Consider the following 13,392-nt stretch of genomic DNA (forward strand, 5'->3'; position numbering starts at 1 on the left):
GAAATGCTTATTTCTTGGGTTGTCTTCTGAGACAAATAGGAATATTTTAACCAGATATCACCCTGAGGTCCAATGAAAGATATCAATCCAAAGCTTGAACTGAGGTGTGGAGGGAGGCCTATTGCATAATTCTCTGGTTATGTCATTATATTATTCAGATCCTAAGATTCCATAAATACTTAAATTTTGTTTAACTTTATTTTGGGACTAAAGGAGAAAAGTCTTATGCATTAACCTACATTGAATGAAATGGGTATTTTATGGAGTGAAAAAAGTTCATGTAAAGGTATCTTTCATTTTAAGATTGAATGGGGGCTCGGGGAATCCATGACAATAGAAAGGATATCAATGGAATAGAGGAAGGAAATAGAGAGGATGGGAGGAGGTATGGGAAAAGGCAGGAACTGGGGAATGAAATTGACCAAATAATGCTATGTATGTGTATGAGTATGCCATAGAGAATTTCACCTTTTATGTATACCTGCAAAGTACCAATTTAAAAAAATATAAATAAAATATGGAAAGCAAGTAGAATAAAGTAGAATAAAACTGAAATGGAGCAAGTTATATTCCATGCATGTATGATTATGTCAAAATAAACCTCACTATCATGCATAAATATAATGCACTAATAAATAAATTGAAAGGATTAAAATGTTCTTCAATTTTTAAATTCTTATTTATTTTTAATCTATGTAAATAAAGACCAGAGAACACAGATGAGTGAAAGTATATTTTAATGTTATGCATCTTTATTTTAGTATTATAAAATTTTTTTTGGCTAGGAACAATTAAAAAGCTGCCCATACAGTTTTGTTTACAGAAACATAATCATGTAATATTTTAAACATGTAAAAAGTATTGTAGCCCTTTTCATTTCCTAAGCATCAATACTTTTCTTGTAGAATCAATACTTTTCTTGTAGAGTCCATATTGAAGTGGATGTTATTAATAAAACAAGAAAATCCTGAAACTTACATATCTAAACATATCTATTTTTCCCAGTGAAACCAGTTGTAATACCACTCTTCCAAAAATAAATATTGTTTTGCTAAATATTGCATTGGAGCAATAAACCTATATTTTATTTTTAACTCTTAAAAATACTGTTCAATTATTTCTTAGTTTTGTAATAGCATCCTTTAATTCGGTCAATTCAAACTTAGAATTTTTTGTACTTAAGGAAAGCAAGACCAAAGTGCATGTTTGTATTTGTGTGTGTGTGTGTGTGTGTGTGTGTGTGTGTGTGTGTGCGTGTGTTTCCTTTGTGGTAAAATGCTAGTTAAGCAATTTAATATGATTATGATACTGGTCAACAATAAATGCAATAAATGCAAATTTCAGAGAGGTATGAGTGCATGTGTGTGTGGTGCATGTGAACTCTAAGGAATTCTGTGCTTTTAATTTGCAAAATGTTCTTAACTTGAATAATTCAGAGTCATCTCAAAATTGTACGTTAAGAAAAAATCAGAAAAAAGAAATTCCTTATAAATAAATATAGAGTGAAGTTTTAAATGGTTCTGAAGAAGCATTCAGTGATTTTATTCTCCATTCTAATGAACATGTGGCCTTTTGGTATCATCCTATATCTTCAGCATTGAGTTTTTTGAACATGATCATGTATATTAAATATTTCCTACATAGAAAAACTTGCCATAAAATGAAAAAGAATAAAGAGCAAATTTTAATACAGAATTAAAAGCCAATGAAGTAAGGCAACTAAAGCCTCACATCTACAAGAGTTGCTAGGCTTGAACACAAGTTTTTAAGCTTTAACTTTTGGGATCTTTATTACAGTAAACAGTTTGCTTCTTGAGATACTTGGAACTTTTTTAAAAAATGACATTGGTTTGATATCACTCGATATTTGTTCACATAGTAATTCTTAAAACTCAAAGAACACAAAAAATTGACATCAAAAAATTGCAATGACACTTTTAAAATCAGTATTTATTTTTTTTTAACTTTCTAATGGGGTTTATATATGTTTGGATTAATTAGTTACTTGCTACCTTCTCTTCTACTGTCAGGTAATTGAAGGACAATGACAAAACTTCCCAAATTCATATCTATAATTTTAATTGAACTTTCACATCTGTCTGATAATCCTTCCAGTTTTATGTTTCCTACTTTTCATGAGCACTATTGAAGTCTTTCTATCTCCTTAAAACTTCCATCTTACCACCTTTCTCACCATTATCAGGAAAGCTCACCAAAACCCACAGAAGATATTAGAAAGACTTTGACACTTCCACTATACATGACATGAGGGATCAACCCATTTTCTTTAGAATGTTACAACCAAAATTGGCGTCAGTGGGTGAGAAGGCTCTGGAGACAGCCTGACTACTACTCACAACTGGGGAAAAAAATGACATGTCAGATAAGTACATTCCTGTGTCAACTCTTCCTCTTCATCATCCCTGTAGAAAATGTAAAAATGCAGTTCCTACAATCATGAAAATAATGTCAATTATCTTATCTTAAAACTTTTCCACAGAGCAGGGTGGAGAGTGAATATTCGGTGCCTGATACTGTGAATTTCATGCAGAAATCTCTCAGTCAAGAACCATTTTGTTTTCAATGAAAAAGGAAAACTAGTGTGCTCATGTTTTATACATTCAAAGATTTCTATTTAATGTCTTCTATTCCTGGATAACTGAAACTCCTGGAGTTGACACATTGAACTGGACAGTGGGACATTCCCCTTTTCTGCATGGTTAGATTTTAAAGAACATATCTCTGATCAATTTTCTCTACTTTGAGTTGTTATCTTATACTATCCAGCAGAACATACACATGGTATGAAAGATCAGCAGGAAACTATTATAAAAGTCAAATGCGAATTTATGTGAACATAGAACCCTTCTAAGATAGTTCTCATTCACTCTGCCCCCTAGAGCCTCTTAGGGTAGGAGTGCCAAGTCAATATGATCAGAGCTTAAATACAGGGTGCAGCCAGCATTTAGCTCTGAGTGTCCCCTAAACAAATGTTACCAACTCTTTCAATATATGTGGAAGGACTTATGTGACCATGGTGTTACTGGTCGAACAGAATCTATTTTTGCAGAAATTTCTTCCACTGTAAAAATCAACACAATCCTGTTCTATAGGATGTTGAGAAAATTGACCAGCATGTAGGTTGAACAATTATTAATAAATCAGTTTATTATTAATTGACCATATGCTAGATTAATTAGTTATTGATTCCTGGTACATCATGTCAGTATATAATCAAGGGAATTTCTGACTTTTGAAAGTCATGTTGCCTTATGTGGAATTAATTCCATTTGTAGAGCTTCTAAGCAAAAATGTAAAATGAAAGAAATTTTGATGACAAAATGCAAGAATTTTAATCAAGTTACACTTGTTTTCCCCTTTTAGATTCTAAAAATTAAATTCAGAAAATAAAATTATATATTTTACACATTATATTTGTCTAGATAACTTATGGCTCATAAAAAAACCCAATGACTGAGCTAATCAGAAGTTGGTGAATAATAAGAAGATGGAACTTTAGATGATGTTCACCCCTAAAATGGGACTTGCTGGGATAGGTAGGTGGGTCTGCTTTCTAACATCACGTTGATTGGTGTTAAGAGTTTAATCTCAGTGAATTATCAGAAGCCAGTCAGAGATAACTAATTTCCCCATGATTGTGCAAAGGAGCAGGATGGGAAGTAGCAATATCAGTGGGCACTACCTACTGAGCCAAGTAGACCCATGAGGATGATCAACAGTAGATATTAATATGTGCAGAGGAGAGTTGTGTGCTCAGAGTCAGTGTCTCTCCTAAGAGAAAGAGAAAAGTTCTGGTGAGGTCACAGCCATGCTTTTTGTAAGGTATAATAATTACTTTGGGGTATTTCTTCAGAAAACAGTAACAAGATTTGCTGATAGTGGGTGGAATTATCATATTGCAAAGCAGCTCCAATTCTATTCTCTGTATATCTGCATCCTTTACAGTGTGACTTTGCAGCTCCTCACATCAGGAGCTAGGAACCATTTTCCCTTCTCCTAAATCTTGACTGGCCCTGTAACTTGTTTTGGTCCACGGAATGCAGCAGAAGCAATGGTATGCCAATCCCTAGTCTAGGCTAAAAAGGTTTAGCTTGCCTCCATTCATTCTCTTGGAACCCTGACCAGTCACCATGAGAACAAGCCCTGCAGGATGATGAGCGAGTACACAGAACCAAGAGGAGCAGCCCCTGCTGAGACCGTGCTAGACCAGTCAGTCCGCAGCTGACCAGGCAACTGACTGAAAACACAGCTCAGCTGAGTGTAGCCCATATTAATGGCCAGCAGGATTAAGAGCTAGAAAATAAAATAAATTGTTGTTTTAAAATGTTAAATTCTGTGATTTTCTTTTTACATGGTAAAAGCTAACTGATGCAGAAATAATTGGTTCCTAGAATTGAGGTGCTGCCATAACAAAAATCTAAAATAAGTGCCATTGGCAGTAAGCACTGAGCAGAGGATGGAAAAATGGCAAACAAACTCTTAGCAAATGCTGGAGAAAAAAATAAAGCAAATTGTTATTGGAGGTTAGAAAAAAATGGTGATGTGTGTTTTTTAGAATAAAATAATTGGCAAAAGCATTGCCTATAGGAACTTGAAAGACAGCCAATGCATATAATGAACTTTTGATTTTGGCTAAAGAGACCTCCACAGAATGTAGAAATGTCAGATGGTTGGTCCTAGCTGCATATAGGTACAAGAAGAAAGAAATGGTCTAAATAAAGAACTGGCCAGCTTGCAAGGAGGATTTTGAGGGAATACAGAGGGGACAGAATTTTCTGGGTGGGAAAATAAAATTGTTTTTTATCTTTAGTCTTTCCAGCCACAAAAAAATTCTCTAAGTAAAATGAGGACTGAAGAGAATGTTCAAGGGGGTAGCTACACAAACCTTTAAGAAATCTAAAAGAATTTGTATGTCGTCTACTAAACTCTCAAGTAGAAAAAAAAATAGTTTTCCATATTCCTAAGAGCATGGTTTTGCAGAAGTCCAATCTCAAAGTAACAGCAAATAACACCATGTGCAAAGGCATATCTTGAAAATAATCATGGGTATGGTGAAAAAATGCACTAGACACAAAGAACATGCGAATTCATAGTAATTTGGAAGAAATTGTGTAAAAGCGTCATCAACCTAGGTTTAAAAAGAATGATTTTACTCAAATTGCCCAAAAGCCTCCAGACTGTCAAACTTCTACGATCAAGAAACAGGCTGAGAAAGGTTTTCAAAGGCTAAGATAGGAAATTGAAAAGAAAGGAGGTTCAAGAGGGCAAAGTCAAGAGCCCAGAAGGTGAAAACAGTATCTATGAAGAATAACCAACTGGGGACCAATCCTTAGAAGCATAACATTGCCTTAATCAAAAGGTATTTTCTACTCCCAGTATGATAGCCTAATATTTTCCCACGCAGGATAGTAACTTGTTATGTACATCCCATTTTTTCCCTTTCTCTCTTTTAGAATGGTAGTATTATTGTATTGAAGTTACTCTGTTCTTTTTTTTTTTTCATTTGTTGCTTTTAGATATACATGACAGTAGGGTATATTTGACAATATTATACCTACATAGGGTACAACCCATTATAATTTTGATCCCATTATTGAGGTTGAACACAACGTGGAGTTTCACTGGTTGTGTATTCATATATGAGCATAGGAAAGTTATTTCTGATCAATTTTACTGCCTTTCTTGTTCTGACTCCCTTCCTTTCCCTTTCCCTCTGTCTAATCCAATGAACTTCTATCTTCCCTCTCTGCCCTTATTATGTGTGGGCATCCACATATCAGAGAGAACATTCAGCCTTTGTATTTTAGGGTCATTAGCTTATTTCATTTAGCATGATAGTCTGCAATTCCATCCATTTATCTGTAAATGCCATAATCTCATTCTTCTTTTATTCCATTGTATATATATGCCACATTTTCTTTATCTGTTCATCTGTTGAATAGCACCTAGGTTGGTTCCATAGCTTGGCTATTGTTAATTGAGCTGCTATAAACATTGATGTGGCTGTGTTGTTGTAGAATGCTGATTTTAAGTCCTTTGGGTATAAGCCTAGGACTGCATTGTATATTGGATGTTGGTGTGAAAGATCACTTACCTTTTTATATTATTGGTCTCTGGATCATTAAACTATACATCTGATGACCTTTATCTGAACTTTACATGAATAATTGAATTCTAGAATTCTAGGAAGAACATTTTGGAATTCTATGAAACACTTTGGAATCCTGGAATAAAGAAGAATATATTTTGCCTGGATAAGAATGTGAAAATTGCAGTCAAAGGTAGATTGTGACAAATTGCAAAACAGAGTAAAATTTTTTATTGCTCTATTTTTCTTTGTAATGTGACTTTGTAGCTTTTCTCATTAAGAGATGGATTCTATGCCTCATGTCTTGAGTCTGCACTGGCCCTGACTGGCTGTGGTTAGCTGAATGACATAAAAATAATAAGGTGCCAGAAGCCTAGGCCTGAAGCCAACTTAATTTCCTCCTTGTTCTCTTAGAACCCTACCCAGCTACCATACACACAAGCCCAAGCTCCTGCTGGAGGTTGGGAGAGCACACTGAACAGCATTGATCCTTAACGGCCAAGGCAGCTCTCATCAATCAAGAAGCTCATTGCAGATATCTGCCTGAATCCAGATGAGTCCAGAATAATCATGATTTTGTCATTTTTTAATGCTGAGTAATATTCCATTGTGTATAAATGCCACATTTTAATCCATTCATCTGTTGAAGGGCATCTGGGTTGGTTCCACTGTCTAGCTATTGTGAATTGTGCTGCTATGAACATTGATGTAGCTGTGTCCCTGTAGAATGCTCTTTTTAGGTCTTTTGGGTATAGTCCGAGAAGAGGAATAGCTGGGTCAAATGGTGGTTCCATTCTCAGCTTTCCAAGGAATCTCCATACTGCCCACCAAATTGGCTGCACCAGTTTGCAGTCCCACCAACAATGTACAAGTGTACCTTTTTCTCCACATCCTCGCCAGCACTTGTTATTGTTTGACTTCATAATGGCTGCCAATCTTACTGGAGTGAGATGGTATCTTAGGGTGGTTTTAATTTGCATTTCTCTGATAGCTAGAGATGGTGAGCATTTTTCTGTGTACTTGTTGATTGATTGTATATCCTCCTCTGTGAAGTGTCTGTTTAGATCTTTGGCCCATTTGTTGATTGGGTTATTTGTTTTTTTGTTGTTTAACTTTTTGAGTTCTTTGTATACTCTGGAGATTAGCACTCTATCTGAAGTGTGAGGGGTAAAAATTTGTTCCCAGGATGTAGGCTCCCTCCCAATGGCATTCCTCCTCAAAGAAATAGAAAAAGCAATCATGAAATTCATCTGGAGAAATAAGGACCCAGAATAGCTAAAGCAATTCTAAGCAGAAAGAATGAATCAGGCGGTATAGCGATACCAGATTTCAAACTATACTATAGAGCAATAGTAACAAAAACAGCATGGTACTGGTACCAAAACAGGTGGGTAGACCAATGGTACAGAATAGAGGACACAGAGACCAATCCACAAAATTACAACTACCTTATATTAGACAAAGGTGCTAAAAGCATGCAATGGAGAAAGGATAGCATCTTCAACAAATGGTGCTGGGAAAATTGGAAATCCATATGCAACAAAATGAAATTGAATCCCTTTCTCTCACCGTGCACAAAAGTTAGCTCAAAATGGATCAAAGAGCTAGGAATCAAACCAGAGACTCTGCATCTAATAGAAGAAAAAGTTGGCCCTAATCTCCATCTCTTGGGGTCAGGCTCCAAATTCCTTAATAGGACACCTATAGCACAAGAGTTAAAATCAAGAATCAACAAATGGGATTTATTAAAACTAAAAACTTTTTTCTCAGCAAGAGTATTGGGGTTTTTTAATGCATAATATAAGGGTCATCTTCAAACAGTGACAATTTGACTTCTTTTCCAATTTGGATGATCTTTATTTCCTTCTCTTGCCTAATTGATCTGGCTAGAACTTTCACCATGATATTGAATAAAAGTGGCAAAAGTAGGAATCCTTGTCTTGTTCCAGATCTTAGAAAGCTTCCAGTTTTTTCCCATCCAATATAATGTTAGTTGTTGACTTATTATAGTGGTCTTTATTGTGTTGAGTTACATTTCTTCAATACCTAATTTATTCATCTTTTTTTTATCATTGAGGGATATTTAATTCTATCAAGGGCCTTTTCTGCCTTGATTGAGATGGTCATATGGTATTTGTTTTTTATCCTGTTGATATGGTCCATCACATATATTGATTTCTGTTTTGATCAAATGATTGTACAACAATAAATTGTTTTCATGAATTTGCCATAGTTTCCAAAGTTTTTCTTATTGTCAACTTTTAGTTCTATTGCCTATGGTAAGAAAAGATACTAAATATTATTTCAATTTTTAAAAACTTTTGAGACTTGTTTTGTGGCCTATTATATGAGGATGAAGAATGCTTCCTGTGCTGATAGAATAAATGTGTACACAGCAGATGTTGAGTAGAATTTTCTTAGTCTGTTAAGACCACATGGTCTTGGGTATAATTTGACTCTGATGTTTCTTTGTTGACTATCTATCTGGATGATCTGGCCATTGAAATCAGGGAGTTAAAACCCCATCAGTATTGTATTAGAGTCCCCCGCCCTTTTAGGTCTAATTATACTTGCTTTATATATTTGGATGCTCCAATATTGGGTTTATATATAATTAGAATTCTTATTTACTCCTGTTGAATTGTCCCTTTATCATATGCAATGACTTTCCTTGTCTTTCTACTCTTTTGGTTTACAATTTATATTATCTGATATTAGTATAGCTATTCCTAATTCTTTTGGCTTCTATTTGTGTGGAGTATTTTATTCCATCCCTTCACTTCCACTCTATGTGTTTTCTTCAACATGAAGTGAAAAACCCCAATTATTTTGATTTCTTCTTAGAGTCTAGGAGACTAAGTAATGAAGATGTTGAATAATTGCATCCAGATCTATGCAAGAAAGCAGCCAAGGCAGGTTTTAAAAGACTTTAATATTTTATTAAACAAAGGCCCCAATGATTGACTGAATAGTGAATGATTCCTATTCTTTAAGTCAAATTATACCCATGTATTATTACTCATCCATTCCTGTATCATGGACTTATGGTGGGTGGCATGTATTTCCCTATTCTTGGGTGCCATTGGCTATGTTACTTGCTTTGCTCATGGTTTGCTAACAGGTCATGAGTAGAGACTTAAAGTATGATTAAGCACCTATGCTGACCTCTTGTGCTGGTATAGCCATGGAAATAAACAAATCCCAGGTAGCTGTTGCCTCTCCACTTACACTCTAGTGAAGCAGAGCTATCTAAGCTCACAGGTATGGAACATTTAGAAGTACATCACACGTGACTGCATGAGAAGTAAATGCTTAGTGTTTGCAACAGAGATTTTCACATTGCATGTTGCATGGCAGGGTCTGACTGACTCAGCTTTCTAGAGTCTCGAAATGCTGAATGACATAACTAACAAAATATTTCATACCATAAAATTTGCCATAATCTCATAGGGTAGAAAGTAGATAAATGAATGTCAACTAAAAGGGAGGAAAATAACTCTTTTATAAGGGAATAAAATCGTAATCTCAAATTTGAGTTATTCTGCTTGGGAAATCTATAGAGAAAGATCTTGAATGAAGCTTAGATCTCATAATTTTGAGTAATAAAATACACTTGCACAGGGAGAGATTGACTCAGGCAGTCTGAGAAATAAAGGTTTGGTTATCAACTGACACTTGGTGGCTTTTGTGCCCTTTGAATATTCTTTGAAGATGTGAGAGTATCTTTTTTTACTTGGAGCCTAGGGCCATGCCAGATATTTTATGCTGATATAAAATATTTGTGGTGGGGGCCTTGAGCCACATAATGTTAGTTTGACCTATGGATGAGTCTGATTAACCAAGGTCATGAATATTCCCTTTTTTGACCAGTAAATTTCAGGAAAGCAAAGCTCAGGTGAAATTCCCAGGTTGACAATATCTTTTTTGTGTTGTCACATATTCAATTCTTACAATTCATAATTTTTGCTGGAAGAATTAAGTGCTGTCTATGAGACCCCAGTAGGAGAGGCCAACTGGAAATGTGTATATGGTTTTTGCAGACTCTGCCATGCTGCCTTTCATTTTTACTGATTTTAATCTATCTCCTTTCTTTATAAACCATAATCATGAGTATAACAGACTCTTTGTGTTCTGTGAATTCTAGAAAATCATTGAATATGTGGATGGTCTTGGGGACCCCTGAAAATAATAGTAATTATCTCACAAGTTCTGAGAACCCAGAATAATTGCCAGGTAAAAAATGAGTGCACCAAATGTATTTTCTAGGAATGATTTACTAGAGTCAAACTGAAGCAGTACTGGCCATTTTTGGTATGTCCTCTGAGTATAAAAAACAGTTTCTATAGCCCAGGTATTCCTTTTATCAGATAATATGCTACTTTAAAATATTGATTCTGAAGTAACAATAATTTTGAATTAGATAAAGTCCCTCCTGAGATTAGACAGACTTCTGGGATGATGTTGGAAATGTCTGAATCTTTTATTTACTGCTGTGCAATCTGAGCAGTCTCAAATGAGCAAAACTATTCCTTTATCCTCCTAAACTGAATAGCATTTGAATTGCACAAATTTGCTTGTTCATTGCTTTATAGGACAGGACAGTTCAATGAGGGCCAAACAGAGTCACACTATATATTGGATTTAGAAGTGCAACAGACAAATTTTCTTTTTTTTTTTGGGGGGGGGGAATTATATATATATATATATATATATATATATATATATATATATATATATATATATATATATATATATAAGATCTCTGTGTCAAAAGATGCCTCATTTTAGGGCTTACAGCTTAGAAATGTACAAATAGTGTACCCCCAATTTTTTTCTTGTTCTAGAAGATGAAAAATTGAATATCAAGGCTTTTATAAATATTATTGGATAAATGATTTCTAATATTGAATTATACACATAGAAAGACTATAAAAACAACTGGAAAGATCAATAAGTATCAGAAAATATATGTGGCCCTTAAAACCTAAACAGTTACTATGGCTTCCTTTCCACAGTTTGCTTTAAGAAGCTGCAGTACCTGGCAGAAGAGTGCTGTGGGTCATGACTGGACTGCAGGGTGAGGTAGCTTCTAACTTCCTATCATTGCTTTCTTACATGAAGGTTAGGCTAATGTGTCTGGGGAAAAATTCATACAGCTGTACACCTCTGATATGTGCCTCTCAATACAGATGCCCCTAGATTTATGATGAAGTCACAACATGATAAACCTTCCTTAACTGAAAATATTTGCACTTAACACACCTGACCAAATAAATGTCCTAGCTAAGCAACACACTGAACTGAAGAGTGTTGGTTGCTCCCTCTTATGATCATGTGGCAGACTGGAAGCTGTGGCTCCTGTTGCTGTCTAGCATCTTGAGACAGCATCCTACCACATATCACTAGCCCAGATCAAATTCAAATACTGAAGGTATGTCTGTTTAACACCATCATAAAATGAAAAATTATAAGTTGGACCATCATAAATTAGTCATATATATATATATATATATATATATACACACATACATATTACATATATATGTATATGTATATATATATATATATCCTGGTTTATTATATTTCAAGACAAAGTTTATATGCATGTGTGTCTCTCAGCATGTGTGTTAACCACCTGCACCACTACTTTATTCTAAGCCACCTGCATCTCTCACTTGGATTATTACAATAGCTTCCTGGAGATTCTTGCTTCCCTGGAGTTGATTCTCCACACAGCAGCCAAATACTTAATGAATCCATTCAAAAGCCACCTGTGTCTTCTTGTCTCACTCCAGGTAAGTTCTGAGGAGCTTGTTAAGACCCACCAGGCTTTATGTGATCTAGCTTCCTTCTCCTTTCCTGGATCACTGTAACCCACCCTGAAGATCCTCCTTATCCTCACAAGTCCCAGGCATAATGTGCCTCCATATCAGTTTTTGTATTTAATACTGCTTCTTCTACCTATAATGCTCTTTCCCTAGATATTTTAATAGCTCGTATTTTCACTTTATTTTTAATCTCTATTCAAATGTTACTTTATCAAAGAGGACAAGTAGAGATAATGTAATTTACCTGTGCAGTTCTATTCTTTCTCTTTTCCCTGTTTAATATTTATGAATTGGAACTTATCATCTTCCCTGCTCAATAAAATGAAAGTATCTTGCTATTTGTGACTTATCAGTGCCAGAGACAAATATTTATTTAATCAAGCATGAATCTGGATGTGATCATTAAGTGAGGATCCTTAGAAGCAATTTTTAAAAAAGATTCTATTTAATCTACAAAACAAAATCAAACAAACAAACAAAAAAACCCCACAAACCTCATTAGAATACTTGCCTCTCTGTAAAGCACAGATTCCTCCTACATAGGTGTGTGACTTTGGAGGCAGACAGCCTTGGTTCCAACATTGCGTCTGCCAATTCCTAGCTGGATGATCATGGTAAATTGACATCAGCGTAGCAGTTATTTCATGATGTGGCTGGAAGAATCAAATGAACAAATCCATTTAGGTCCCTTAGTTCAGACTTAGCATAATTAAAATACTCAATATATCTGAACTGTTTTACTGTTTTGGATTTTTCTAGTGCCCATGAGGTTAATTGTGAATTCCTGTACTCAGCTTCTGAAAAGCTGGAGTTCTTTGGAGATTCTTTGCACTCAGAACTGGACAACTGGAAAGTGTTACTGACTGTTAAAGTAGATTCTGGTTGGAAGACAGTGAGGCAGAAAACACTGGTTTACTCATTTCTATTTCAGGCAGAGAAGCGTTAACCAGGTTAAATCAATGATAATTCTGGAAGAAGAGTGGGTTTTAAGGGAAATGAAGAGTGCTGGTTGCTCCCTCTTATGATCATGTGCCTAACTGACTGGTGTGTTAGAGAAAATCAGAGGAAAAAATACTTTTCATTTGAATAAAGATAAACATAAAGTCAAAGTATGAGCTAAAGGGAAAGAGCATTACGGGGAGATGTCACAGTATTAAATATAAAGACTAATATAGAGGCACATTATGCCTGGGGCTTGTGAGGATAAATAAGGAGGACCTTCAGGCTGGGTTAAAATGATCCAGGGAAAGAGAAAGGGAACTAGATCACATAGAACCTCTGGGTCATAGCAGAGATATAAGGGAATTTAAAGAGAGTAAAGTATAGAATAAGTAGGCTGATCATATAGAACAGAGTTCAGCTAACAGGAAGGAAGAAATCAGCAGCTGCATAGTCAGAAAGTCACCAACTATCAACAGACTGAGCATGGGGTGAAAGGAAGAACTGGTCTGTCTA

This window comes from Urocitellus parryii, chromosome 1 (assembly GCF_045843805.1).
Source record: "Urocitellus parryii isolate mUroPar1 chromosome 1, mUroPar1.hap1, whole genome shotgun sequence".
In the NCBI taxonomy this organism is placed as follows: Eukaryota; Metazoa; Chordata; class Mammalia; order Rodentia; family Sciuridae; genus Urocitellus; species Urocitellus parryii.